The sequence below is a fragment of the Strix aluco genome, chromosome 3, assembly GCF_031877795.1.
Source record: "Strix aluco isolate bStrAlu1 chromosome 3, bStrAlu1.hap1, whole genome shotgun sequence".
Classification (NCBI taxonomy): domain Eukaryota; kingdom Metazoa; phylum Chordata; class Aves; order Strigiformes; family Strigidae; genus Strix; species Strix aluco.
The window spans coordinates 54453846-54481575 of record NC_133933.1 but is presented as its reverse complement, the minus strand read 5'-3'; the positions used below and the strand labels follow the sequence as shown (position 1 = coordinate 54481575).

The window sequence follows — 27730 nt, the reverse complement described above, 5'->3', positions numbered from 1 at the left end:
AGATCCAGTGGAGTTTTTCCTGTAGCTGCAAACACCTGAACCAAGAACATTTCTCTTTCCATCACTGCTGGAGCTCAGGAGCTTCCCAGGAACTGGATAGGTGTCCTGGTTTGGACCAGGATAGAGTTAACTTTCCTTGTGCAGAGAGGGAGCACAGCTGAAGGGCTGGGTCCCGATCGATCATTGGAGCATTCCATGTCATGTGACATCAAGCTCAGCTCTCTCTTGCGCATTGTTTTGGTTTTGGTTTCCCGATCGGCTGGGTGGAGTTTCTCTGGTGCGGTCAGATCGCTGCTGGGGACGGGCTCTGTACTGGTTGCCACTCGGTGAGTAGCATTTTACTACTGCATTTTACCTGTTTTGGACCACAATTATTACTGTTGGTTTTGCTTGTAATTTTTTTTTTTATTTAACCTACAAATTTCTTCTTTTGTCCTTCCCTTATTTTACTGTGGTGCGGGGAGTAAACAACTGGCCGCGTGGTGATTTGCTACCAGCTGAGTTCAAACCAGAACAATAGGAGAACACCCAATGCTACAAATCAAGGAGGGAAGTAGATGTGGAGTGGAGAAGGTGTGACTTGGACCATGCCAGAGAGATCTGGGGACTGGCTGAATAAGGCTGGAAGATCAGAGGAAAGGACATAGATTTATGTATTTCAGACCAAGTGTGTCCTGGGAGGTAGCTGAGACCATCTGCACAAGGCAACTGTGAAATGGGGGCCAGGGCTGCAGGGGGAACATACTGAATAAGACACTGACATGGAGCACCAGGCCTGAACGAGCCAAGCATTAGATACTCAGAAGCAGCTGGCTGATGAGCAAAGTCTTCAGGAAGAACAAGCATATTCTGGAGGTCATGCCAAACAAAATAACCTTGAAAAAGGGAAAGGAGGAACTCAGGAATGGATGCAGACAACCTGAGGAAGAGGAGTAGGTACATTTTCTGACCAAAAGGATGGATACAGATAGAGAGGCAGTATCTGCCGGAAAATAGAACTGAAAGGCAGGGCAGATGAGACAAGATATGGAGGGACTCAAGCAGGCTGAAAGAGGTTCTGCATCCATTAAAGAACACTTGTCTCCAGAGCATGGAAAGGAGCTGAGACTCACCTCTCCCTCTGAAACCAGCCACTGTTCCTGTATGGCTCACCCACAGGACTGTGTCCATTAGCAGGGGTCCTGGCCATTGTTACCTCCAGTGATGAGTCAGGTGAATAGTGAGCAGATGGGGTTTTCTCCAGATATTTTGATCATTAATTCTAGAAGCCACAGGTACCACACAGTTAGTAGAATGATAAAATTTAAATGCCAATGCTCAAGAATCAGAAAATCCCCAAACTAAATTTACTTATTCTGAATTCAGTGAACTGGGAGGATACACAATTTGCTAACATTTTTAACTATGCAATCATAGGTAAACTTTCCCCAAATACATATCTCTACCCACATTTTGTAGGTATGGCTCTAATTTGCAGTTTTCAGAAGAGCCCTAGGAGTGAGGACGCAGCAATAGAAGTAAACTGTTTTCCAGAGTACAGATCCCTTAACTCTATCTTTTCCTTTATGTACATAAGGAGTCCTGCTGAAGCCCCCCAAAAATGAAGACACATTTGTAAAGAAACACATTAGACAGAGAACCATTCACTGTAGCTACGCCGAGTTTGTTTTCTATCAGCTGATCAGACCACTTTCCCATCCATCTGCATCTGTTCTCTGCCTCAGGTTTCTACCAAATCTAATTAAAAAAAACCCCAAAAAACAAACAAACATGTGCTTTACTGGAAAAGGCATCCTCAGCTCTCCCACAGACACTGCGTGGGGAAACATTGAGGTTAATGACCCTACTTTGCTAACTTATTAATAGATTTCCACCTCACAGAAGAACAGCGTGGTCGGACTCACAGCTGCTTGGGAAGATCCTGGTGGGAAAGTGCTGTAGCAATAGAGAGAGCATGATTTGTATGTAAAACTGATATTGTGGAGAGGGAGGTGTTGATCTCTTCTCCCTGGTATTCAGTACCTGGATGCATAGGAATGGTTCAAAACTGCAGCAGGGGAGGTTTAAACTGAACATTAGGAAACATTTCTTTACTGAGAGGGTGGTCAAACACTGGAACAGATTTCCTAGAGAGATGGGTGATGCCCCAAGCTTGTCAATGTTTAAGAGGTATTTGGACAATGCCCTTAATAACATGCTTTAACTTTTGGTCAGCTCTGAATTGGTCAGGCAGTTGGACTAGGTGGTCATTGTAGGCCCCTTCCAACTGAAAAATTCTATTAATCTTTTGCAAGGCCAACTTAACTGGAAAAGAAAAATGACAACGTTTTGGACACACCATCCATTCCATCACAGCTACAGCAGCACTTCCACTGCTATGAAAACAGTATTATAAAGCAAAGCTGTTAGTTCAGACTATGAAAAGTCCAAGGCAAAGAAAGAAAATGTGAACAGTATCCAACAACAGCTCAACCAGGCCAAACCCTTTATCGTTTTAGGTATTACCTATACCTAATGGTATGAATGTTTCTGGGTTTGTTTTCTTTACAAAAGCAGGGTAGTTGCTATTACAAGAATTTCAGAACCTCTTAGGTTTTTTGTCCTCATCAATTTTTCAATTCACAGATAATTTCTTGGGTAATAGACATCAACCTCTCCACCCTTAGGAGCTGCTGGTGTGATATTTTTGAGTAGATGTAGTACATTGATTCTGGACTACTGGGAATTACCACCTGGCACAGTGGGTAACAGGATAAGTGTTAACTGTCACAGATAGAGTTCTTTCTTCTGTACAGAGAATGGCTCCCTTCAGTTAAAACTAAATAAATCTATTCCAAGCATTTCTCCCTCTTTACATTTTCCTAATTTTCAGGACTTCTGAAGTGGAATCCTATAATTTGTCTTCCATATGCAACATTAGCAGATAACGACTATAGAGGTGTTGCTGCTCTGTATTTATATGCCTGATCCTTAGTTCAAAGCTCTGATTTTCACAACGCTCAGACAGATTCAGAATTGATTAGTGCAATGTAACATCTTCCAAATTCCACCTACATATAAGAAATGCCACACGAGTTATGCAGTACTAGGATGAATAAAGTGCAGTAATCCAAGATGCAACAGGAAGAATTTGCAGTATCACAATCAGCACGCATTGTTGTAAAGCCCCTGTATTTGCTGGTTTACAAACAGTGCAGATGGCAACACAAGCTTTAACTCTGGCAAGCATATATGAGATTAGATATTCTTTTCCCCATAATCCTTGTTAAACTTGCCTCCTCATAGAAATGAAGGTAGCAGAGAGCTGTGGGAGAGTGTACAAATCAAGTGTTACAGGTAATGAGAAATAAGGAGCTTTAAGATATAGTTTAATGTTATTCTCAATAGACTCCTCCTCATGCCAAATTGCATCTTAAATATTTATGGTGCTTCCAAAGGGAGTGTCGTTGTTCTGAAGAGAGTAATCTGAACATACAGATAGTGTACACAGATCATCCAATCTTAATGACATTTATAACAAGACATTGGGACTGTCAGTCATGAATATCCCATTGCAAAAAAAAAAAGTAACAATAAATTGCAGTGCCATTATTAGTATAAGAAAACCTCTTTATTAATTGCATCTCATTAGTGACTGCAATATTTTACTAGTGAATACAAACACTATCATGGGAGGATTTTAAATTGATTTTTTTTTTATTTTAAGTTGCTTGAATATGATTAAGGATCTAAACTCTAGAAGATGTTCTGACCTTTGTGGAGCTTAACTGAGAAGTGACTTCAGGAAAAGTAAAAATTACGCAGGTTTAAATTCAATAATGTCGATCCAATGCATATCGTGGGAAGGACAAAGCACCAAGGGGATGGTGCTAAGCAAAATTATGGTTGATAACAGAAGAATCTGAGCTAAAATGCAGAAAAATATAACAAAAATTATGAAGGATATCAGAAATACACTTCATAATGAGCTCACAATGAGATGTATTTAAACAGGTTGAAATGGCTTTTCTGGTACATAAGAGGAACAATACTTGTAGGGAAGTCATAATGCCTCATTTCTTGAAACTGATAAGGCACATTCAGAACAAAATTGGAGGCATTTAAGTAAGACAGTGATGTTATATATTGGGAATTGGAGGCAAAGGTTTCTAAGCTGATGTAAGGCACAGACTGTTAGATTAGATGAGTGGGTAAAAAAGATTTTAAATTATTCCTTCTTCATTCCACTTATTCTTTTTTACCATCTTTTTTTTCCCCACACTTCCCACAGCTATCAAGCATCTCTTAGCAAGTGTAAAGGCCCTAAACTAATGTACTGATGTGTACCTTGCATCATTTTACATGTCTTAATTTGACAATTAGATGAGGGAATGTGAGGAGGAAACACAAAATAGCCCTGCAGGGTGCAGTTTCATGACATAGCTAAATTATCCTAATGGCATTCTCTACCAGTTCAGCTACCAAAACTGTCACAGCAGTCAGGTGAGTGCCACAGCCATTGCAAATAAGGAGGACAGAGGAGCACAAAGCCTTTCCACCAGAAGTTAGCTACAGGATTAATGTAGCTGTAATGTAAAATGCAGTGGTTTGTGGTGGAATGCATGTGTGTTGATGGAGGGGGAGGTGGACAGGGGGTTGTTATGTTTTAACTCCTCTTCCAAATGACCTCTCTGATGTGGCATTGTTCATTGACATATTAGCATTTTCACTAACGTCAGTGCGGGAACCAGGAAGTGTTGTGGGGAGAAAAGGAAGGAAGAAGCTTTGATTTGGGTGTTTCTGCCACTGTGTAACTGCCTCAAGTTCAGGAGGTACCATGGTCAGACACAGAGTGGGGAGTCCTTGCTTTCAGCAGATTCTTGGAAGATGTGGTTGAGAAAAGCAGCTAGATATTTGACAGGTACACCAGGGTTACCACACTTGATCATGTCATCATTACTCCATTTGGCCTTTGGACTTCACAGTAGCTGAGTTTTCAAAGACAAAGCCCATAATAGACTGAATAATATTTGGAAATTGTATATGCATAAGAAAATCCTTGCTCCCTCAGTGAGCATTTCCCTTATGCAATGAAGCTTCAAGTTTGAGTTGTTGTTTTAGCTTGCATAAATTATCCATGATCTTAACATTACCAAATGCATCTACCAGATTTGTCTGGCTGACCTCCTAAGGCTCTGATTTCCATGAAGCAATGACTATGCATTAGGCAAAAAAGTATTTTCTTTTATTAGCTCTAGATTTACTACCCTTTGATTTTATTGTCTGTCTGTTTTTTTCCCATGTCTCTAAGCAGGTGAAAATGAGGGGTTGATCTGTTTTCATTATGTTCATCATACTGCAAGAAACTGGGAGATCAATTATACAAAAGGAAAAAAATCTTGTAAAAAAAAGCAGGGAAGAGCACTTTCTGTCATCCTCCTCTCAGGCAAAGACAGTTTCCTCATGTTTCAATCTATTTTAACACTAGATACCTCAATGGCAACTTTGATTTTAATTCATTATTAACTTCCTCAGGGCCTGCCCTGCCATAGCTTGAGCATGTAAACTTGGAAAGGCCTCCCTGAATCCACTCAAACAAATAATCTCACCTAGATCTTTCAGATCCTCTTGAAGGAGCTTTCTGATGAAAATCTTTGCTTGATCTGTCCATTTGTAGATGTCTTTCACTAATGTATTCCCTCTCACATATCTTTACTTGATACTATATCCATAATATACTTAAAGAATCAAGCTATCTCACATGCATACACACATGCATACTCTCTTTTTTGCTAAATGGCCTGAGAATTGGAATTCTTCTGTCAAATAAACAACCTCATAGATCTGTGTAGGTGAAGAGATTCTGAATCGATCAACTATTAGGGTACCAGACGCTACAAACAAAGTCTTAATTCTGCCAGACTAAACAGAATTCATCCCAGAAAAAATCATTTAGTCATCACAGACACATAATGTATTTCAATTTTATTCAACAGAATTAGCATCCTCCTCATTTTAGTTGATACAGGAAAAATAAATTATTTGATGGAGCAGATCCAAGTGTATCTGTACCCACTGTTCTTTAATTTGAGGCAATTTTTTGATACAATAAGAACTCCAGTCACACTTTATTCCAATTCTGCAACATTAAGTAATGGATTTATTTCAGCTTGGTTTAAGCAAGAACATTATGTTGCTATTGGCAAAGCTTTTCTTTCTTTTTCACATCTCAAAAGCAGAATTTTTACCAGACTAGGATGCCTCCTGCAGATCAGACAGGAGACTCTGCTTATATCCATAATCTGAATTCCTCCTCTTTTCAGCTCTTAAAATTGAAAACAAGGACAATTACCACCACCCTTTGAACTCCTTCATTCAATAACTTAAAGCAATGGCTTGGATTAACATCTTCCAAAATACTGTTTGCTTTCCTATCACCTGGCTAGAGTAACAGATAAGAACAGGTTGTTATTTTCTCCATCACTGGTGAAACACATAGTAAGAAAACAGTTTCCATTGAGTTCAGGGCAGAACAACTGCCGAGAGGGAACAAGTCAGACCTAGGTCATCTTCTGACTTAATTACTGGAGCAGGATAGAAAGGACAAAGCCAAAGTTCAGAGTTCTGCTGGAGCTAGACACCTCCAGAGCATGCTGAAACCTGTTGTAAACACATCCATGCTTTTCGGGGTTTTTTGCCCTCTGTCTCTGAGTAGCTTCATTAGTGCAGCTACAACTCAGTGTGCTCCAAATCATCACTTTTGCATGAGAAGTTCTATAGCTTTCTATTTTATTAAAGTTCCTCTTATGCAAACAGACATTAGAAGCTGTTTGAATGTTAGTCCTCTTGTATTCACTTCTTCCTCAGGATCTTTCTGATCTCTGTGGTTTTATTTCCTTATTTATCTCAAAAAGTCAATTCAATTATAAAAAAAATATTAAGAAAAAATTTTAAAATTCAAACTTAAGATTACTGGTAAAGCTTTACACTCTTCCAGCCTGTGTTTGTCAGTAGACCACAAACCTCAGAAAACATGGAAATAGGTGACTCTGCAAACGTGCAAATGTGACTCTGACCCCTACAGGTGGCATTAACCATTGGAAGTCATCTTCACTGAAATACAGGGAGGCAAGAATACTCATTTTATTCACCTTTCTCTTTCTTGTCTTCCCACATCTTCTGTATATGCATAAAAGAGATAGATATGTAGCTTGAGGGGCCCAGACAATTTCCTTTTCTTACTGAGTTCTGTAAGTTCTGGAAGCAGAAATGCTCAGGGCGGCTGCCCAGCAAGGGGACTGCGAGCAGTGAGGGAGAATACGGGTTTCATGGAACATAAGTAAAATTCTGATGTTAGATGGAAGTCCACAAAAGAAGGTAGAGACATTTTAGGTGAACCTCAGTGTATGTGGCTGAGTCGGTGTCAATAGATCCCATCACCCAAATGTAAATTCCATAATAGAAAGAAGAAAGACTGTTCCAGAAAAGCTGTGCGCTCTCTTAATGGTGGTCATTCTGCACCATCTGTGAAAGCATCATATAAGTAAACATGTTGTGCATATACGAGCACATCACTTGCTCAGGGCAACAATAAGGTTATGTCATCAATTACCTCATCCAAGAGCTACAAAGCTACGAAATATCTGACTTTGAATATTCTCTGTGACAAGCTATGTATGTATATATTTGCTACAGACAGACATAAATGGCAATAAGTCTGCTTATGTTGTAAATCTACCACCTTCACTCTGGCATGCCCCATAGATTATTCAATAAGAAAGCAGTGCAACACCTCATGTACCTGAGTACAGGTGCACAGTTATTTTGATTGGTCACATAGGGTCACCTCCAGGATATTTAAACACCCAGCAAATGGATTGTACCTGGCATCCAGTAACACTGAAGACAAAAAGTACTGAAGGGAAAATCTGTCTGGGAAAACCTGACATTGGCAAGGAGAGGAGTAAGGCAAGGCAAGGACTGCCAAGGTCCCAGCTCACACATGGGACAGAGATCAAAGTTCAGATCCTGTGAACAGACAGGAAATTCCCCAAATCCTTTCAACATATATGTCTATTTCTAGGACTGTGCACCTGTGTACTATATATACACATGTATAGATGCAGTCAGAGGTTGCTAAATGAAGACCTTCCTTCTGTTCAGAACCAGGGGGGATTTCTGAGTTTGAGGGCGTAGATGCTGCAGTAGCGGCTGTTAGTGCTCCCGGATGGGCACTGAGCTGCTTACTGGGCTTGGGCACGGATGCTTTCTCTGAGCAAGTTTGCTTCTCTGTGAACAGCTTTGCACTTCCCTGTTCCTTTCAGTTGGCCTCATTCCTGCAACAAAGCTAGATGGTTTGTATTCTGATACTAGTGCTGCAGTTCCCACATATATGGTTTAGAGGAAAAAATATTTTCTCTATTATTTAGTGGCAATGAGACAAAGCTCTGACTACACTTGTTTGTCTTTATTAAATAAGGTAAGTCCTGACTGCAGAATATCCAGCTCAAGCATTTTTACCAACTTGAAATATTTTGCCTCATTAGAAAAGTATTTACGGCTACTTTTAAATGACCTATTTCAAAAGATTACCGTCTCCTGTATTTTCCCCTCAAAGATTTTTATGTGCCAGCTCCTGAAAATAAAATACATTGTTCTCATTCTTGCCTTATTATTACTTAATCTATCTAGGACTTCTGAATGCTTGAAGCTCCTACAAATCCATAGACCTATAAGATGGCAAACAAAATAAAATGTTCTGAATATATATTTTTCCCTTGCATGCTCTGAAGGCAAAATATGAAGGCAGTAGAACCCTAGTGGACTTGAAGATCTGGGTAGATACAAATTTAAGGAGGAGTAGAGAAAACACAGTAGAGCTGGATGCATAACTTGATAATAAGAAAGAATTTTGGGAGTCTGGCTTTTTTTATAGATGCTGATGGTTTAGTTGGGATAGGGAAATTATAACTGCATTTCTGTAGCAACTTTGTTATTTCACTTTTTTTTCTGCTTCATTGATGACTCTGCAGGCAGGCTTCCTGCATACCAACTCCAGAAGGTCTCACATCTAACAGCTGCACAGGTACTTCTGCAGCCAGCACTAGCAATGTGCCACAAAGCCTCTTCTTTTCCTCTTTGAGAGTAAGACTACAATTTACCTTGACACTGCTCTCCAGCAGCTCCATATAGGTAATGGATTAAACTTTGTCACTTCTGCTACCGCTGAAGTTTACCAGTGTTTGACCAACCTCTAGTTTGCTTTATGAATTTTGCTACTGTTCATATTATCTTTGACAACATCAACTTTTGATTCAATTCAGTCCTTTTTGCTATAACAGACAAGCTAAACTTCTTTGGTTATTTCACATATCATCCTTCTTTAGCACCTCTGTAGCCTCCCTTTTTTTCATTTTAAGTAAGACCAGTTAAAAGAAGTTTGTTGATTTTGAAAATCTTGAACTTTGGTGGTCAAACACAAAGAGAACAGAAGTAATCTGTATATTCATGACCTACAGATTATTATTTGCATTCACATATGTTTAAAGAGAAAGTTAGCATGTTGTTAGATATCCAAACAGTACCAGTTACTAAACGAGGAGAAAGAGGCATTTGGACAATTGTAAAAAAATAAAAAAGAAAGATATCTGAAATTGAGAAGACTGAGTCCCAGTGGAAGTGAGATACAAAAAAGTCTAGACCAGGTCTCTTGAGGCCTCACATAATAATGAAAAGAGAAGCCTAGACCAGAAAAGTGTAACTATACCCAAAGAAGTGCCAGCACTTGAAGCCTTAAGAAATTAGCTGTTTAAGAGAATGTATCCTAAATGCCTGCTTCACGTCAGTATGCCACTTCTCCCAACAGCTGCAGATCTCTGTATGGAGTTAGTACCAAAGCACAGAAACTGGAATTACCACTCATTTCACTTAAAAGAGAAATTTTATACTACCGAAAATTGTCATTAGCTGGGGATTCATTATTATTCCTAAAAGGTAATTGTTACTATATGTGGAAGAAGTGTGTTTATCCAGAATTTAGTACCAAGCACTTTAGTACGGAGCACTATCTTAAGCCACTAAGAAAGTACTGGTTCAAGTGGAAAGAACACAGAGGGAGCTAAAAACCTTACAAATATGGAAGGACTAAATCCCATTTCAACCCTCTGCCAATCAATACAGATACCCGGGATGCTAATCAAGTGTTCAGAATATCCTGTAGCAAATCTGTAGCTGAGATTACAGTATACAGTATCTGATAGTTAAAAAACATACATTTGTTGATGTGTTGACTTCGGAGTTTAGGGTTTTTTGAAACAGATAATGCTTTTATGGAGTGTTTAATAATATATGTGTTTGTTACTTCACTTCTGACAACGCTCCTGGAGAAAAAGATGCTTTAGTCTAACACCTCCTGAAATTCAGATGCATCATTTCAGAAAGAATAGAGTGTATTAGAGACTTACTCATGTCTCAGCTAGCTGATTCACCTATTGAGCTAGGCTGCAAACCTCACAGTGTAAATGTCACGACTGTCTAAATTTGGGTGAGCTAATTAGGTGTCACAGAACTAAGTGAAACTATTCATGACACTGGGTGTCATTGCAAGCATCCTTGTCCCATGGCTTCCAGAAATCAATTCCAAGTTGAACAGACACTTATCTAGTACCATCAGCAAATAATTATGTTATAGGTCATTCTGTAAAAAAAGTGCATACATGCAAGGTATGGAAGTGCTATTTAACAGTGCAGAATGGTTACTTGTTACATGCCAGGTCACTTGTCTCCTTTAATGGCAGTCCAAGGCTCCAGCTGTGGAGATGAGTTCTGCAGCATTTCCCTTTCCTCTCACACAGATTCTGTAGTCCTGCCCCTTGGAATTCCTTTACATGAGAATGCACAGGCTTATGACCAAGTGATCCGAAACTTGGTATCAGAACTGTATTTCTTATGGCAGTTCAGATCACTCAATACTCAGAACAAGGAAGGACTCTTTCTACACACCATCTACACTGAAGTTGCTAGATGGAAGCTATAGTCTTGTAAACTAAGCAAGGTCAATCATTGTGGATTTTAATTGCAGTAGAAATTTGGAAGTGGGTACACACAATTAGAATTGATGAGGAACGTTATGGCAAAAATGGTTTCCATCAGGAATACAATTCATGGAAATGTGTCCACATCTCAGTTTTTAGAAGCTTCTGTGAAAACACTAGGACGCTTCCACTGGAGACCTTTTAAACTTCAAGCTACTTGTGTAATACCCTTAGGAAACCCAAATCTCCAAAATATCCAACTCTGTGAGCTTCACCTTGTTGCCTGTCTTGCAATCAGTGTTCACAGGGTTCCCAGTCCCCAAAACATAAGCAAGGCGTGAGGTTCCTGACTCTTTTAGCCTCATCACTTCACTAGGACACTTCTCTTTCAGGAATAATGGCTGTAAGTGGGTTCTTGTGTGCTCTGATAAAAATAAATAAAATAAATACACACCCCACACATGGTTGAGCTAACGGATCTGTGACAGCATCAGTACATATGAACACTCTCTAAGACATTCACAAACTACAGATAGCCAGTATTGCCTGGATGTCCTGGTGAAGACCAGAATAAGTAAAATGCTAAATGAGAAAATATTCCTCACTATAAAGGGGAAATGACAAGAAATAACCCCACAAACAAACCCCAAATAGATTTGGTCAGATCACCAACATACACAACTGAACTTACACCTGGCCATAAATAGGCAGAGAAGCAAATCTTCCCATTTTACATTTCAGCAGAATAAGAAAGACACATACCTATTCCAAAATGAAAGACAGTTTCAGAGAAACCTGCCCAGCACTGATGAGAGATGGATCATGATGAACTACTGTACCTTTAGTTGGAGAGATGAATACATCATTCCTGTCTGGACACAGACTTGCCTACTTTTTGCCCAGATATAATTAATTATCTTTAAACTAAACCTGAAACCTACTACAGCTGCTATCCATAGTTGCATTCATTGTTTTGGCAGAATAAATCATAAACTACAATCACCATCAGAACATTTATTCATGGTATTCATTTGGTGAAGTTTCCTCATACACACAACCTCAGCAAACCTTGGATTCACATAAATCCAGTGTTGTTCTAGCAGTGATTCTACCTACAGTATTTTCTTGATGATTATTAATTTTGATGCTAGGGCCACATTGTTTTTTTCCCTCTCTTCCTAAGGACATGCTATTTTTGGTCTAGATACAGCAGCCATCACTCTCCAAAAAGATTTAACAAATATCGACACTTTCAGCATCCTTTGGAAGATGAATTTGCTTTTTTTGTCCTGTATGTAATAGCTGATCACAAAGTTAATTTGAGATCAAATTAATTTCTGGTGATGTTTTCCTTAAGACTTTATAACTTTAAAAAATACTTTAAATATATAATTTAACAATACTGTAAGTTGGAGAAATTGAGAACATTAGAAATGTGAAAGCTCCTATTTCATAATGATAAATGATGTCATTTGACACATACTCAATACCTCCCATGCAAAGATCCAAGAATTTAAAAAATACTAGTTGAAAGAACATAAGGTAGGTGCATGATCAGTGAATTCCACCATGTCATTGTATGCATTGGTCAGCCAAGGCACAGAGCATCTACATGAATCATCCTGCCTAAGGTTACTCAGGATGTAAATAGGAAAGGGAAGGAGAAAGAAAAACACCAGTCTTGACTTTTTGTTGTTCCAGTCACCTCCAACACACTCCCACCATGAGGAACAATAGGCAGGTTAATGACTTCAGCTGCCACAGCATCCACTGCTTTCATTTGACAAAGGCATGAATTTTATCAATATCTTTGGTCCCATTGTCCTTAGCCAAATAACGGAGGTTATTATTCACCAGCTATGAAGTAAGACACTCCCTGCTTGTAATTTCTTCTGCAGTGATAGCAGAGAGGTCACCCATTATACCTGGCAGTGTGACAATCATAAAAGGCTACGCAAAAAAGCAATTAAATGTTCTGAATAAAATTACCATTTATATTCATAACAATGAATTTTGGAAACAAACACACCATGCTTACATCTACAAAAGCTTCAAATTATCCCTTTACAAAAAGGGCATTTCAAAAATCTTGCTACCTGTTCCCAAATAGGGTCAGGAAACAATGGAAGAGATTTTAAATTTTAACCTCTCCATTTTAAGACAGTTTCTGACACTTGATTGATAGCCACAGAATTCAAGAGCTACCGTTTGGGAACCTGCTGATTAAAAGCTCACATCACCTTGAGCTTGGAGGTGAAAAGCAGGGAGAGTGAAAATCCTCTAGCTGCATGAACAAAAGCAGGGCAGAAAAAAATTAAAAGCGTAGAAAAGAATAATATTTGACTACTAAATGTTATTGATTTCTCATTTGCCATGGTTCCTTGACACCTGAGATGGAAAACACAGCTCCTCTCTGCTAGGCACTGTACATGGAGTGAGAGTGCACCAACAGTCTGTATACATGTAACAGCAGATAGAAGAAGCAGAAATAAAGAAGAATTCAAGCACAAGGATTAAGATACTGATTTTTCCCTCATAATTTGAAACATTTACCTGATCTACCTACATTAGGAAACTAGGAACCTGCACCTTCTCTACATCAGTGATGAAAGTGAGAGGTGATGAAGCAGTCCCTGGGTTTTTCTCTGTTATTCACTAGGTTCCTGACTGATGCAGTTTGCTGCTGCTCCCTGTGATGACAGACCACAGCAATTCTCTCCTGTTTTGTTTTTTTTTTCAGAAGTCAGCCCACAGAGTTGAGGTGGGAATTTAGTTCAGATCTCCTCATCCAGAAGGCCTGTATTCATAGGCAATTTTTCTAGTAGTATGTTAGAATGGAAGAGTTGAAAGGCTATTGATGTAGTTCCATGGATGAATACCTACCCCAGAAAGAGAATATTTTTCTTTAAATTGGTTTAAGGCAAACTAAAGTGATAAGCTAAATGGAAAAAAGACACTCCTACATTAGTAGAACAATGTTCACATGATAATTACAGGGATTTTTATTAACATTACAACTTGAACTGGCAATAACTGCCCAGCACAGCCAAGTTGTGGTCTACAGCCTCATCCATAGAAAAATCCTCCTTTTAAGGAAGTTATAGGAAATATACCAAATACTGAAATGTAATTCCACAGTAAAACAAAGCTGAGGACTCATTGATTCAGATGGTAACCAAGCCCAGGCATGGATGCCTCAGTTTCTTGTACTGCTAGCAAACTGAATGCTGTATCACTTTGAAAGGAAAAGAAACATCTGGGCTTTGTTTTAACCATGCATATCTGGGTGGAGATAGCCAAGGAACACAGAACTGCTGTTACAGCAGAAAATCCCTCACAACGCTGCCTTTAAACAAGATGCAGCCCAGTGGGTCTAGATTTAGAAGTGTCTGCCTGCCAGAGTGAAATAAGAGTTTGTATTCCAGCATGTACAGTGATAAAAACCTATCATGCATCTGGGCTAAAATTCACATTGTACATGTTGATTATATCATGCACTGTCCAAAAGCTGGAGACAGAAATATTTCTCAAACACCACAGCTCAGAAACACTGGCACTTTCAGAACATAAGCACCACTTCTTCACTCAGTGTTATTTCCCTTCCACCCACTTTAGCAGCTGTACCCAAGGCTTGGGACCTCCACATTTAGTCTTGTTACCAGTGCCTGGAGCAGCCCATAGCTCAACCATCAAATCAGCGATTGGGTTCAGTTTCACCCTCTCTGAGTTGGAGCCATGTCCATCCCTAAGTATTAAGGAAAGGGGACAGAAGCTCTACACAAGCTCCTCAAAACAGGTAAATGTCAGATGGAGCCACCAAAAAGCTCACTTCAGCATCCATCTGGAGAAAGAGCCATTCCCACCATGAACCAGCCGAAACAAGGGAAAGTACAGGGTGATGGAGAGGACAGAGAGCCAATCTCTTGCCTGTGAATAACCTGCCAGGATGTTAACCTGTATGTCAGAAGCAAAAATAATAACATCACTATTGTTCTAGCCTGCAGGAAGGAGTTATTCCTCATTACTTCAGCTCTTTACATCCTGGGCTGTTTTGGGCAGAACATGAGATTTAAGCAGGAGGAAAAAAAAAAAAAATCTCAGTGTTCCCCTGTGTAATTCTCACAAAGGTAGAGATTAAATAATCGAACAGCAGATCATCGTTCCAGCCCATGCCTCCAATTTAAGAAACGCATTGACTACTTGTCAGCAGTGACAACAGGCATTTGGGAAGCCAGGGAAGCCTCCAAGCAGGAAGAGTGCTCTGGGGAGAGGCAAGGGCATCTGCTCTAACCCAAGGAAAAGTGGGAACACCAGTTCTCCTACTGTACAAAATGGGGCAGAAGGTCTCAGTTTGCCAAGAGTTTTAAGGGCTCAGAAGTCAAAAATTAGTTAAAAATCATTAGCTAAAAATGTAAACATCCAGGCTGAATTCCAGAACAAAGATTGTGTTATTCATAGTACTTTAAATGTTAACTATTTGAGATTTCATTTAAAATACTTTTCCAACAATAAGATCAGTGAATAATACCAAAATACAGTGTATGTTTATGATCTTTTAAGATCGCAATTTGTTTTGATTACATCAAACAGCATCTGTTCTGTTTTCTCTTTACCCAAAGCACCAAGAATATGCATAATCACAATATCACTCTGTATTTTGGAATTTCTGAGTCTTTCTGCACATTTCATTAGAGGGGAAGTCTTCCAAGGCAAACTTGAAAATATATAACACAACATGAGGAAAAAAAACCCCAAAACTCTCAGGAATACTGCATATTTGCATTTCTTTTACTAGAGGCATTCATGTTTAAGAAAAAATGTCTCTGTTGCACCTCAGACTCTGCCTCAACTGTAGAGAAGTCATAATCTTATATTTATGCCATGCATTGGTGTAGTCAGGCATAGGCTATGATCACCGTGGTGTACAATTTTTAATTTCCTAGGGGCAACATTTTTTATTGCAACTGGCAGGTTGTTTATAGTTGTCATTTTGAGCTGCTTTTTTGTTGTTGTTCTTCTGGTCTTTTATTAACATACTGCCAGATATCGCTCTATGATGGCCCATACTGGGTTAGTGATAATGTTGTCTGCAGTGGCAGGTCTACCTTGGCAGATTATGGGTATAAAATGGGTAGGGGGGCAACTGACTTGTCAGAATATTTACAAATTTCAAATTACTATCTGCACCCTTACTGACTTGCACAATGAAAAAGTTTACCTTGTCACCATACTCACTCTGCATGATGTATGGTGATAATTGGAGAAGATGGGCTGGAAGGGAGACAGCACTCATTAAAAATAAATAGCTATGATTGACATGAAAAACTATGAAGGCAAAAGGAAGGTAAACACACTTGGATTTAAGTGGCTTTATTGCAGGAGTTACTGAACCAAGAAGCCTTGCTAGCCTTACGTAGACTCTACTGCAGAAATAAGTATCAGTCTGAGACCAATAGCTGTTATTCCTGAAGGTACCTTCATCTCTTCCTTTGGCTACATTAATCCAAAAACACTGCCCACAATTTAAAAATACTGCCATGGCTTGTTTGTCTTATACTTGATTCATCTGTAGCATGTTGTCAAGCAATGCTATGCAATAACATTCTTTTTGATGTAACCTACTGCACCTCACATTCATACTTGCTGCATTTTCCTTTTTCTGACTTTCTGTTCCTTTTCTCCCAGCCTCCATCCCTCAGACCACAGAACAGCTCATATTCTGATTTCTCTAGAGTGGCTTCCAGTATCATTCAGTCTGCTATTAGGAAAGGGGAATAAAGACAAAATAATCTTTTCTTCTATTGTCTTAGAACTAGAACATCTTTCCTCACCTCTTTTCCAGAATGTTCTCATCCTCCCCCCTTTCCATTCTTCTCTGCACTTCCTCAACTTATCAATCTTTCCTCAAGTTGAGAGTCATAAGTGTGGTCTATTCCCAACAAATTTGCCAGCCTTTGCTCAAAGCCACCATCATAGTCTGGGAGTCCTGCTGTCCAGCTGGAGACTAATATGAGGCAAAATCACCAGCCTTTCTCCCATTGAGACCAGTCATTTCAGCAGACACCTGTTAAGCAGGAGTCTAAACTCATTAGCCAAAGACCTTCATGAACTACATCATCATGAAGCATGGCAATACTACAGTACAGATCTAACACTAGCTTAGGCAGGCTTTGGGTCTCACAGTGGTCACCAAGAGGACCATCTTGTTGGGGCAGAGAGGGCTGGCTTCCCCTGAGGTGCAAGTGAGCTGGGAGCTGAGGTGACTCTGGCACAGGCCATGCTAACACCCATGGACACTGTCCCGCAGGAGCTGAACACAGGTGGCAGAGCCAGGGCTGTTAACAGGGTCTATCAACAGCACCAGGTACAGCAAGGGGACAAACTAGGTCCAGGAACACCAGTCAGGAGCAGCAGGAGAAGAGTCCAGAGACAGGGCAGGAGGCAAGGTTGCAGCATGTGTCCAAGAGGTCCACCCAGGAGATAGGGCTAGAGGCAGGACTGGGCACAGGCACAGCTTCAGCATGACTCAGGCAGAACAAATGGCCATGGCCTGAAGTGAGATGGGCAAAACCTGTGGGTGGGCACCCAGGTGAGGCTGTGGAGGGTCATTAGTCCTGTTAATGCCATCAGGGCCCTGACACAGCCTTGCTCCTAAACCTGGCACAGGACCTTACAGAAACTGGCTGCAGCTCAGAAGCCACTATCTCACCATTCTTGCCACAACAGAAAGCTGCTGATTGTCCATTTCTCCATCACATATCAGTGTCCTGAGATACCTCACCATTTGTTGCTATTGTCCCCAAGATAAGGTGGGAGGAGAAAAATATATCAGTCATGATAAAAAGCAGTAAGAGAAGTTTATAAAAACTTATTTTATTTCAGCTGCTTTGCAAACTGAGCTACACTTTATCACTCATTGTCTGTGCCCTCCTGTGGAACCAACTGCTGAGAGACCCATCAGCATCCCTGCTAACAGCCCCCTCCATCCAGCCCTCCTGCCTCTTCAGAGGTTTCAATATTATTCTTGCCAGAAGCCAAGTACAAGAACATGCACCTCATACCAGCCTAATCATTCCCTCTGGTGAGTAAGAATTTTTCCTCTGACTAGAGTGGAGGCCTGTATTCTTAATGAGAGCATCTAGTGTGCTAAAACAGTACAAGGTCACTTAGGCAGCAAGATTATGATGATGATGATAATGATCAAATACATAGCTGCTATGTATCACACTTTCATCAATAGATGTCTAAGCACTTCAGTAAAATGCTAAGCATCATAGTAGATCACTCTTTCAGATGGCATACAAAAGAAGAGAGAGTTGCTCTGACAAAACCAGAAGGATAGTAGTAACACTGGGGATAGAAACCTAAATATCAGACCTGTTCCTTATCCACCCAGAAATGCTTTCTTCCTAGAGTTTTTTCCTACACACAACATTTACAAGAATTTTTAATAGTGCAAGGCTTTTGCAGCTTAATGTTATAATTACAAACACAAAACAAACTGTTTGAAAGGTGTTGCCTGAAATACCATAATCTACTTCTTGTTTCAGTACTGTTTACCAGTACCATTTTTCATAATCTTTAAAAATGTTTAAAAAAGGGGTAACAGTATGAGCATCTGGTTTGTTATAAAATTGAACATGTTTACGTAAAAATGAAAGATTTACAAATGTTTTTGATGTTTCTATGGAAACCAGAAAATCACAAACCACTTGTGTCAGAGCTGTTAACATAGGAATGACACATATTTTCTCCATATATATGTAAAAACATATTCCCAGCAGAAAAAAACTGTTTTCATTTTAAAGAAAATGAAAGTGATGGCAAAATCTTTTGAAATCTGGGACCATTATTCAGCCATGGACCAACAGTTACACAAAAGAATCAGCATCACAGGACACTGCCAAAATCCCTCATAATCTGAATATTTAGTTTCTCTTTCAGTGATCCATTTCTTACATTTGCTATCTAACAAGCCATCACATCAAAGGCAGTTCAACATGTAGAAGTACTTATTGCAAACTACCTCACCTTCATCCCAGACAAAGTAGAAAAATTTTTTTGCTGTTTTTTTCCCCTTCTCTCTTTTTAAGTACTCTCATATGAGGTCAACAGGTATTTAAAAGTGAGGGTCACTTGCTTTAGAAAAAAATATTGCCTTTGTGAAGAAGCTATTTAGTTCATTTGACATGGCAAAAGAAACTTCAATTCATACATGCAAAAAAATCTCATCACAGTCAAGAAGTCAATGCATACATAAAATTGCACATGTACAACTGTACTTTAGCCTGAGTCCCATGTACTTCTGGGCATCTCGGTGATACTTCTGCATTGGGTACATAGTTATACCCTAGAGCCAGAGAGACCTGAGCATCTCCATGGTTCACCAGTTAGAGGAAATAATCTCATTTAGTCATGATCATATATCTCTACTGTCTATAAAGGGAGAGTGGAGCAACTACAACCCTAATTTGGAGACTCCCTCAAAATAGGGGAAATGGATATAGTCCTTTGTGCAGATCACCACTTGTGCTAACAAAAATCTTCTGCAAGAATTGTCAGACCTGGAACAAACTTGCCCAAAAAGGAAAAAAAAAATCCAGTATATATAGTGGTTTAAAAGCTTTAAGAACCTATAATTGCCACTCAGAGTACTCTCTGAACTTGGAAATAGTTTTATTTTCACCTATAGAATTTTGGGACCTCATATTGAGAAATATCTGAAATCACCACAGTGCCAAGTGAGGCTAGTGGGTGAGCTACATTTCTTGCAGCATAAAGAATCAGTTCATAAACATTTAGGTAAGTAAATATGGATGGCAACTTCAATTTAATCCAGTTTAGTCCTAGATGTCTAAAGCCATGACTTCAGGAATTAGAATTCCTTATTTCTCTTTGCCTTGATTTCCTGATATCTAATACAAAACTCATGAGACTTATGTGTTTTGAGATATATGTAAGAAAGAGCAATCCATAAGCAGTAACATCATCATTAAAGAGATCTTCAACATCTGAAACTATGCTTCAGATGGTTTCAGACAAAATCATCCAGACAAAGCCACACCATAAGTATTTGCATGCTTTGGGGAAAAAAAAAAAAAAAAAAAAAAAAAAAAAGGTGCTTAGCCTGTGAAAAGTGTGATGAAAAAGAGAGCTAAATCTGGATGATACACTAAACTAAGTAACTTGTATATATTATTATCTCATGGTGTTACCAGAAACAGCTTTTCTTACCACAGTCCCCTCCAAGCTGTCACATCTGTAAGTTTAAAATAGCATTAGCTTTTCTTTATTTTTTTTAAATACATGCCATAATGGTGCTGGATATTAACAACTGATATGAAGGATGGCTTGTTAAAGCTGGAAATATAAGCTCCCTTCAACATCAAAAGAGAGAAAGAATCCCACATAAATAAATTAGAACAAAGTGCAGTTAAGAGCACACATCCTTTAGATGAAACTAGGTGACTAGACTGGACACTAAATTTTAGATGGATAAAGTTAGGTGAAATTAATTATTTTCCTTCCTTCTGCCCCAATCAGATTTCAAATGTTAGTCTTACAAGAGGCTGAAAATCATTACATATGCAATTTCTTCGAATCCTGTGTTACATTCACTAGTATACTAGGTAACAGTGTTGGTTTAGGTATTACAGTCTTTATGGAACTGTTGGAGTAAACCCAGGGATTAGGGGTCCAGTATCTGATGCGGACAATGCAAACAACATGCTGTTCTGGAGAACTAGAATTTGCACTTCAATAATTGTGTTAATCCTGCTGACAATGGCCTCTGAAAGTCTAGCTCAACTGAAGATATTTCACAGCTCTCATAATACGCATTTTTCTGAGACAGATTGGGCAGCATAAACTCATACAAATTAATGCAAATACACTTCCTGAAAACAGTGGCAGTGGTAATGTGAACAAATGCTTTCTAAAATAAGTCATCTACAATGTGACACATGAAGGCTGCCACCTATCAATCACAGCTCTTGAAAAGGCAAGGTTGGGCATTTAGTCTTCCTTCAGTTTCCATGGTTATTTTAAGGTCTTTAAATGACCACTCTAGAGAAATTAAATTAAGCATAGAATTTTCTTTTAGACACAGCAAACGCTGTGCTTCAGGAAAGAAATGTGCTATCTGTGACTTCATTCAACACTAATTTTCTTATACCCATACACACATGAGAGGTTTACAAATTATCATATTGACACCTTGGTCCCTGGCATTTAGAATTAATGTTTTATTAGTCATCACCCAAATGCAATATATCAGGCCTCCCAAAGGACCTCTGCTATACAGGAAATAGTAAATATAAAAAATTGCTATTGTAAAACTAAGGAACCGATGATGCTATATCTCAAAAAAAAAGCAAAACTTTGCTTCAGTACAGTCTCTTCTCACCAAAATTAAGGCAAAATTGATGTCTACCAACTGAGCTTTCAGATGTAGCAATAACATACTGAAATTCCTTACTGTTATTTCTGTGCGTATTCATGAACATTGCCACCAGTACAAGCCTTCCCATCACAATGTACATACTAGAATTGACCATATTACCACCAGAACACCTGCTTCAGGATAGAAGAGAAAGCAGAAGTAAAACTGTTCCCTCAAAAAACCCCAAAATTTACTTAGTTGCTTTCACGTGTCTGTAGATATTTTCTATGTTTATTTTCTTCTCTCATTAAGGATGTTGTCCTTTATTATTAATTAAATGGAAAATATCCATAGCCAGTGATTGAATTACCCCAAAGTACCTGCTTAAAATGATCGATATTGATCAAACTAAAGGGTAGAAAGTACTGCTAGTCTTCTTAATGTAAGTGATTTGGCTCAAGAAACATTTTGATCAAATTAAGTAGAGGATCTAATTAACCTGTGATTAAATTAAGTGCAGGGCAAGCCATATAGGCATAAATCCCATACACATTGAGATGAAACTAATGGTAATGCACATATTTACAGAGGCTGCCAGGGGAAAGCATGCAATAAATTCAGCAAAGAAAAAAGGTCACAGAAAGAAAGGGAAAATAAAACATGAAGGGATTAGAATACAGAAGGAAGATAAATAAAGCCACAGATAATGATTACCATTGGAAGAGCATTAGCCAAGCCTGGGAGATTAAAGACTGTAATACATTGGAGTATGAAAAAATTTCTTCCAGATTAAAAATCTAATGCAATGCCAAACTCCATAATTCAGGTTGAAATAGAATTCCAGAAGCTACAAAACAGGCTCTTAGGCAAAGTCAAATTATATATGTCTGTAGTTTGTACATCATGGGCAGCATGTGATTAGATCAGTGGTAGGGACAAGTTGTCAACTCACAACACAGGCAGACTAACCCAATGCCTTTCCTGCATGCAGTGGATCCTTGCTGTTTTGGAATTGGGATGTTTCTCACTCTGCACTCACTGAAGAGCCATTTGCAACAATTCAAAAAGTCAACATATCCCTCCTTGCATGACCCCTTTCGTATAAGAGGCCACCATCTTATTTCTTTCTGAGGGCTCTGAATAAAATCAACACAACCTCTTCCCAAAGAAGCCTGCATATTTTCCACACACCGCCACAGTCCAAAGACAGCAAGGCTGGAACAACAGAAGTAAGGGCTCTTCATGACTCCACACTGCCCAGTGTTGGAACAAAATTATCTCTCTCCAAACAACTAGTTTCAAAATTAGCATCCTGCTTAAAGGAATGAGGCAATTTTAAATTGGATGCCAAATTAGGCAAAAATCCCAACACCAGTTTACATGTCATTACCTTGTAAAGACACACCTTTTTCTGAAGTCTTTAAGAAAGAATTGATGACATTGTGCAGCTCCAAAAAATAAGGTCTATATTTGTGTTTTTCCCTAATTAGACCATAATAATATATTACTCTTCATCCTTGTCAGCTGGCATTTTGAAACCCCACTAGTACTCCCTGTATGCAATCTGGGGACATGTACTCAAACTTTGTTTGACATCTTTGATACATTTCTCAGATTAAAACAATGGGGAAAATTATTAAAGAACAATAAATTACAGATATAGAACTCAATGGCACTATAGAAATCCTATATTTCTGCCAGATACTTATAACAGCAAATGATTACTTAAAAGCACCATTCCAGAAGTGATACTTCCATTCTGCCAAGGCACTGGTAGATTTTTCAGACAGTACTTTCTACTAATTATCTTTCTGTGCTCAGGCAAACATTGCCCAGAATTTGGAGTCTCCCTGGAAGTGCAAGACAATCATTTGGAAGATACAAGACCCATAGTATTTCAGGGCTCAGTGATTATGCATGAGACACCTATGTGTCTTCCTGAAACCTGCCTGCTCTGAAACCATAGACAACTATATTTTGCTGTGTAAAATTGGAATCTCTCTACTTCCACATCCATCAGCAATTTTCCACAGCCTCAGTCATATTTTAAGGAGTTTTGGAGGCTTGCAATAACTACAACAGATAGTGGGCTTAGTAGGTACTCAGCATTTTCAGCTCAGCTACTTAAGGCATCGCTGTGAAAGAACCTTAAAAAAGGAAGTTCTTAAAAAACTTCTGGCCTTCATCATCTGGGTACACTAAAAAAAAAAAAAAAAGCAGCTTTGGCTAAAGATATCCAAGCTAATGCTAAACTAAAATGACTTCAGATATCCAAAGCAGTGTAAGCTATTTTACTGCTATGCTTTGTCTGGGGTAATTAGTGCTGCTGAAAACTGCAGATATAGTTTAGGTAGTTCTACGTGGTAATACATTGTACATGGTACATGTTTCCTTTATTTCTTGATTTCCTCATCCATGAAATCAGTGTTGACTACCATATCTTAATTTCTGAGGTAATGTCTTTAGATGATAACTGTCATTTAGTTGAAATAATTTTGTTTAAGCATAGTATTTCTTTATGTGATTTGCAGAAAGCTTAATTAAGTTTTCTTTTTTGTTTTAAGTTCTAGTTTGGAGTAAAAGTTCAGAGACATCTTATTTTACACAAATACTTCTGGTTTTGTTTTCATGACTGGAAGAGCCACAATACTTTCTGACAACATGTGTACTTTGGACTTGTGTATACAGTTATTAAAAAAGAAATCCCTTAGAAAGAAAAAGAAAACCGTTCAGAAGACTGAGCCTTTTTTAGATGCTTTTCAGACCAATTTTGTTGAGCCACCTAGATCAGAAAGTTCTCTTGAGCTCTAAACAACTCCATGAACTGGTGTGCTTACACTGTCTGATGCTGACTTTGGAAAGCATTCCTAGGTGCTATAATTCTTTTTTCTTCTCCTCCCTCTCCTGTCTGCTAGAACTGAGGTCTAGCTATGCACATTGTGAAACTATGCACATTAAAATTGTTCTTCTCTGAGTGATGATAGAATAGATAATACAATTGTAGAATTCATGGATCAGCAGATTGGAGGGGACAAAAGTACTCTTGGATACTTGTAGGGCAGGAATAGAATTCAAAATTTTGACAGATTGGGGAAAAGCTATGGAATCAACAAGATTAAATTCAAATCAATATGAATGCAAAGTACTATACTCAGAAAGGAAACAGCAAGGCACACATAACAGTATGAACCAACTGGCCAGGCAATAGGAGAGCAGAAAGCCAGAAGGCTTGGGAACACTATAAAGTATGCATCGACCAGCACTGTGATACAGCCTTGTAAATAAGGCACATCCATTTAAAGCCAGGGTGTCATACATGCAACCCAGGAAATTCACTTTTTTTAAGCTCCTCTCAATGCTCATTAGGCTCAGACGAGTTTAGTATATCCAGTCTGGGAAATACAGTTTCCAAACATTGAGTCTAAGGAAGAGCAACAAGAGATTTGAAAAATATGCCCAAAAATGTAAAATAATTGGGCTTGCTTTCCCTAAGAAAAAAGAGGGCACAAAGGAATTAATAATGATCTTCCAATAATTAAAGAGTTATGAAAAAAGGAGGCATCGGTGTTAGAAAGAGGTCTTCCGTAAGAAGAGAACCTCCACATTTAAAAAAGTCTGGAGAGGACATGTCTAGGTTACTGTACAGCTAGAGAAATTTGGACTGGATATTGAGATATCCAGCAGAACTTCTCTGGGATTGTTGAAGAATTTCCTTCCCTGGGGAGTAGAGTAGAACCTTCCTCACTTTATGAGGAGGAACATGCTAGCCCCTTCTACATGCTATAAAGGGTGATACCTCCATTAGTTGTGTTGCTTTAAATGACCTAAGGAAAGTGTTTTATAAAATAACATTTTGAATACCTCAATACTTGAGCCTCCCACCTTAAGATATCTCCAGGGATGCAGCTTCTGGTGGGCTGGTACTCAGAAAGTGTTCATAAAGCTGAAAATCCAGCTAGTCAGTCATCACCAAGTCTGAAAACTTGACACATTTTTTAATATTCAAATAATGCATTAATATGGATTTTTGATTGGTTACATTGTGTGCATAGTGATGATTCTTCTTCAAGCCAGTAGGCAATAACGGTCACAGGCAACATTTTTTTTTTCTTTTTCAGTCAAAGAGATTTACTCCTACACAAAATAACCTCCGCTTTGCAATCAATAGCAGCACTGAACAATTGGATTGGAAATCATAGTGCATAATCAACTCCAAGATTCAAACAGCAGAATCCCTATTGTTCTTTCCTGAGTAGAAAAATCGAGATCTCTGTTATCTTTAAAGTATCAACAATTGTGCAGTAAAGATATTAATTTTCCATTAATAGGCATGGAATTATGCATCTGACTGCTGTCAGCTGTTTTATGTTACTGGAACAATGAATTAACCTTACAGCATGCTGGCAGCTCTGCAAAATTATGTATTATATCAAGAGCATCCCTTTCCCAACTCAGATGATTGCAATAACTTTGTATCATAAAACCTTATAAAGCAGTTTAATCTTCTTTTATGCATGAAGTATCTTAATCTTTTTATATAGTACCAGTTCATTTCTGTATGTCTAATAGTAACAATAGCTTAATACAAGATGTAATAATATTTTTCACTTCATCTCTTCTGGGTTGCAGAATTTGTTGCAGCATCTTCAGTTCCCTATGACAGTTCTATTGGTTTCTTCTCTATAATCTGTTATACCCCAAGCAAAATTGGCAGGTGCCCTGCCAACATTCAGTAACATTTGAAGGGTCCCGAAAAGACCTCTGGTTTTCCACTTCATTGCACATAATCATGGTTTCCATGACCTTCATGACACCTTACCACATGCCCTGAAACAAGGAGGAGAACTAGATAGCAAACCTAAGGAAATGGCTAAAACTAAACACATTTTTTATCTGGGTTCTCATGACAGCCATAGATTAATGGACAAATGACTCCAGACAATTTCTCTTCTATTTAACTTTCCAGACAGTTTTTTGCTCAGACCTTTGTATCTTAACTTCTTGTTCCTCAGAAGGTATCTGCTTTTCTGACTAATTTCTGACTAAGGGATAGGTAGAAACATTCTTGCAATTGCTTTGAGTTTATTCTCACTGACAAAAGCAAGGTGTTAATAGCTAAACTAGGACAATAAACAGTGCATTGACTTCTTTAGCGTAGAGCACTCCTTTGAATTTTTCTTATGCATTTATTAACTCCTGTGTCTTACACTATTATCTCTACCTGTGGAGAATAATCAGCCCCTTATCGTGGTACTTAATGTTATATACACTTAACACTGTTAGACTTCAGTGCAACTGATTTGATGTTTATTCTATAAGCAATTTTAACTTACCTTCCAGGCTCATTTTTTTCCCCCAAGTATCTATAAACAACTGTGTGTACTAGCAGGATGGCTGTACCTGTGGCATTCTAATTCTGCCTATGTAGTAGCAGCTTCCTAGGAGGCAGGAGGATTTTTCTGTTTGTTTCTTTTTACATGCTTTCAAAGAAGTTGCTAGAAGCATCAAAGCAAAGGCAAATTTGGGGGGGAAGTAATCATTCACTTAAGATGTTCCTAACCTGCAGTTCACTTTGAGAATAGGCTGTAATGTAATACCCACACAAAACACCTATACTTGGGGAAAACAGTGAGGAATCAATACTGAGTTCCAATCTGTGAATTCTTCTTCCCTCTAGTATCCCTTCATGATCATATCCCAACCACAAACTGTATCATGGCTTGTGCCGTGCTTAGTGTCCAAACAACATGTTGATATAACTAATTTTTGTTCCTTATCCTGCCACAGAAATTGGGAACTGAACAAAACTTCAACTACAAAAATAATTTCTCTTTTCACTCAGCCTGAACATAGCTTGCCTTCCTGTGCTTAGATGTAAGCAAGTCAAATATTCTTTCTATATTAATTCAGAAAGAACTTCAGCACATTTCTATTTTAAATTGAAAGTGATGGTCTCAAGCCTGAGGTCTCTCCTGAACTACCACCCTCTGCTGCTTCCCTCAGGAATCCACATCTCACCCTGCATATCTAACCTTGCTCTGTTTTTGACAGAATATTTCTAACAAAAGAAACCTTGCATCTCCTCTCTTCTTATCAGAAACAGCTTACTTGCTCACTGGATGTCTGGGCACCGGGAAGACAACTGGAGAACCACTCTCCTGGGACCAACTTCCATGGTCCTAGATGCTTCTGCCAGGCAGAAGGAGCAGATGCATGGAAAAAAACCACAGTCAAGGCAGAAGTCCCGTGTGTCTGGAGTTTTTGCTGCTTGCATTTCAGAGTCTTCCACCAAACAACACAAAGAAGTAATGATTCTCCTCTCTTGTGGATTGTCAGA

General features: G+C 38.8%; 1 long non-coding RNA gene across 1 annotated transcript; it reads left to right on the top strand.

Annotated features, from left to right (window-relative positions):
* The first annotated feature begins 287 nt into the window (after nucleotides 1–287).
* Nucleotides 288–27730, top strand: LOC141921773 (uncharacterized). Its single transcript, XR_012622772.1, has 3 exons — nucleotides 288–326; nucleotides 17895–18093; nucleotides 27491–27730. It is a non-coding gene; the product is annotated as an uncharacterized LOC141921773 (long non-coding RNA).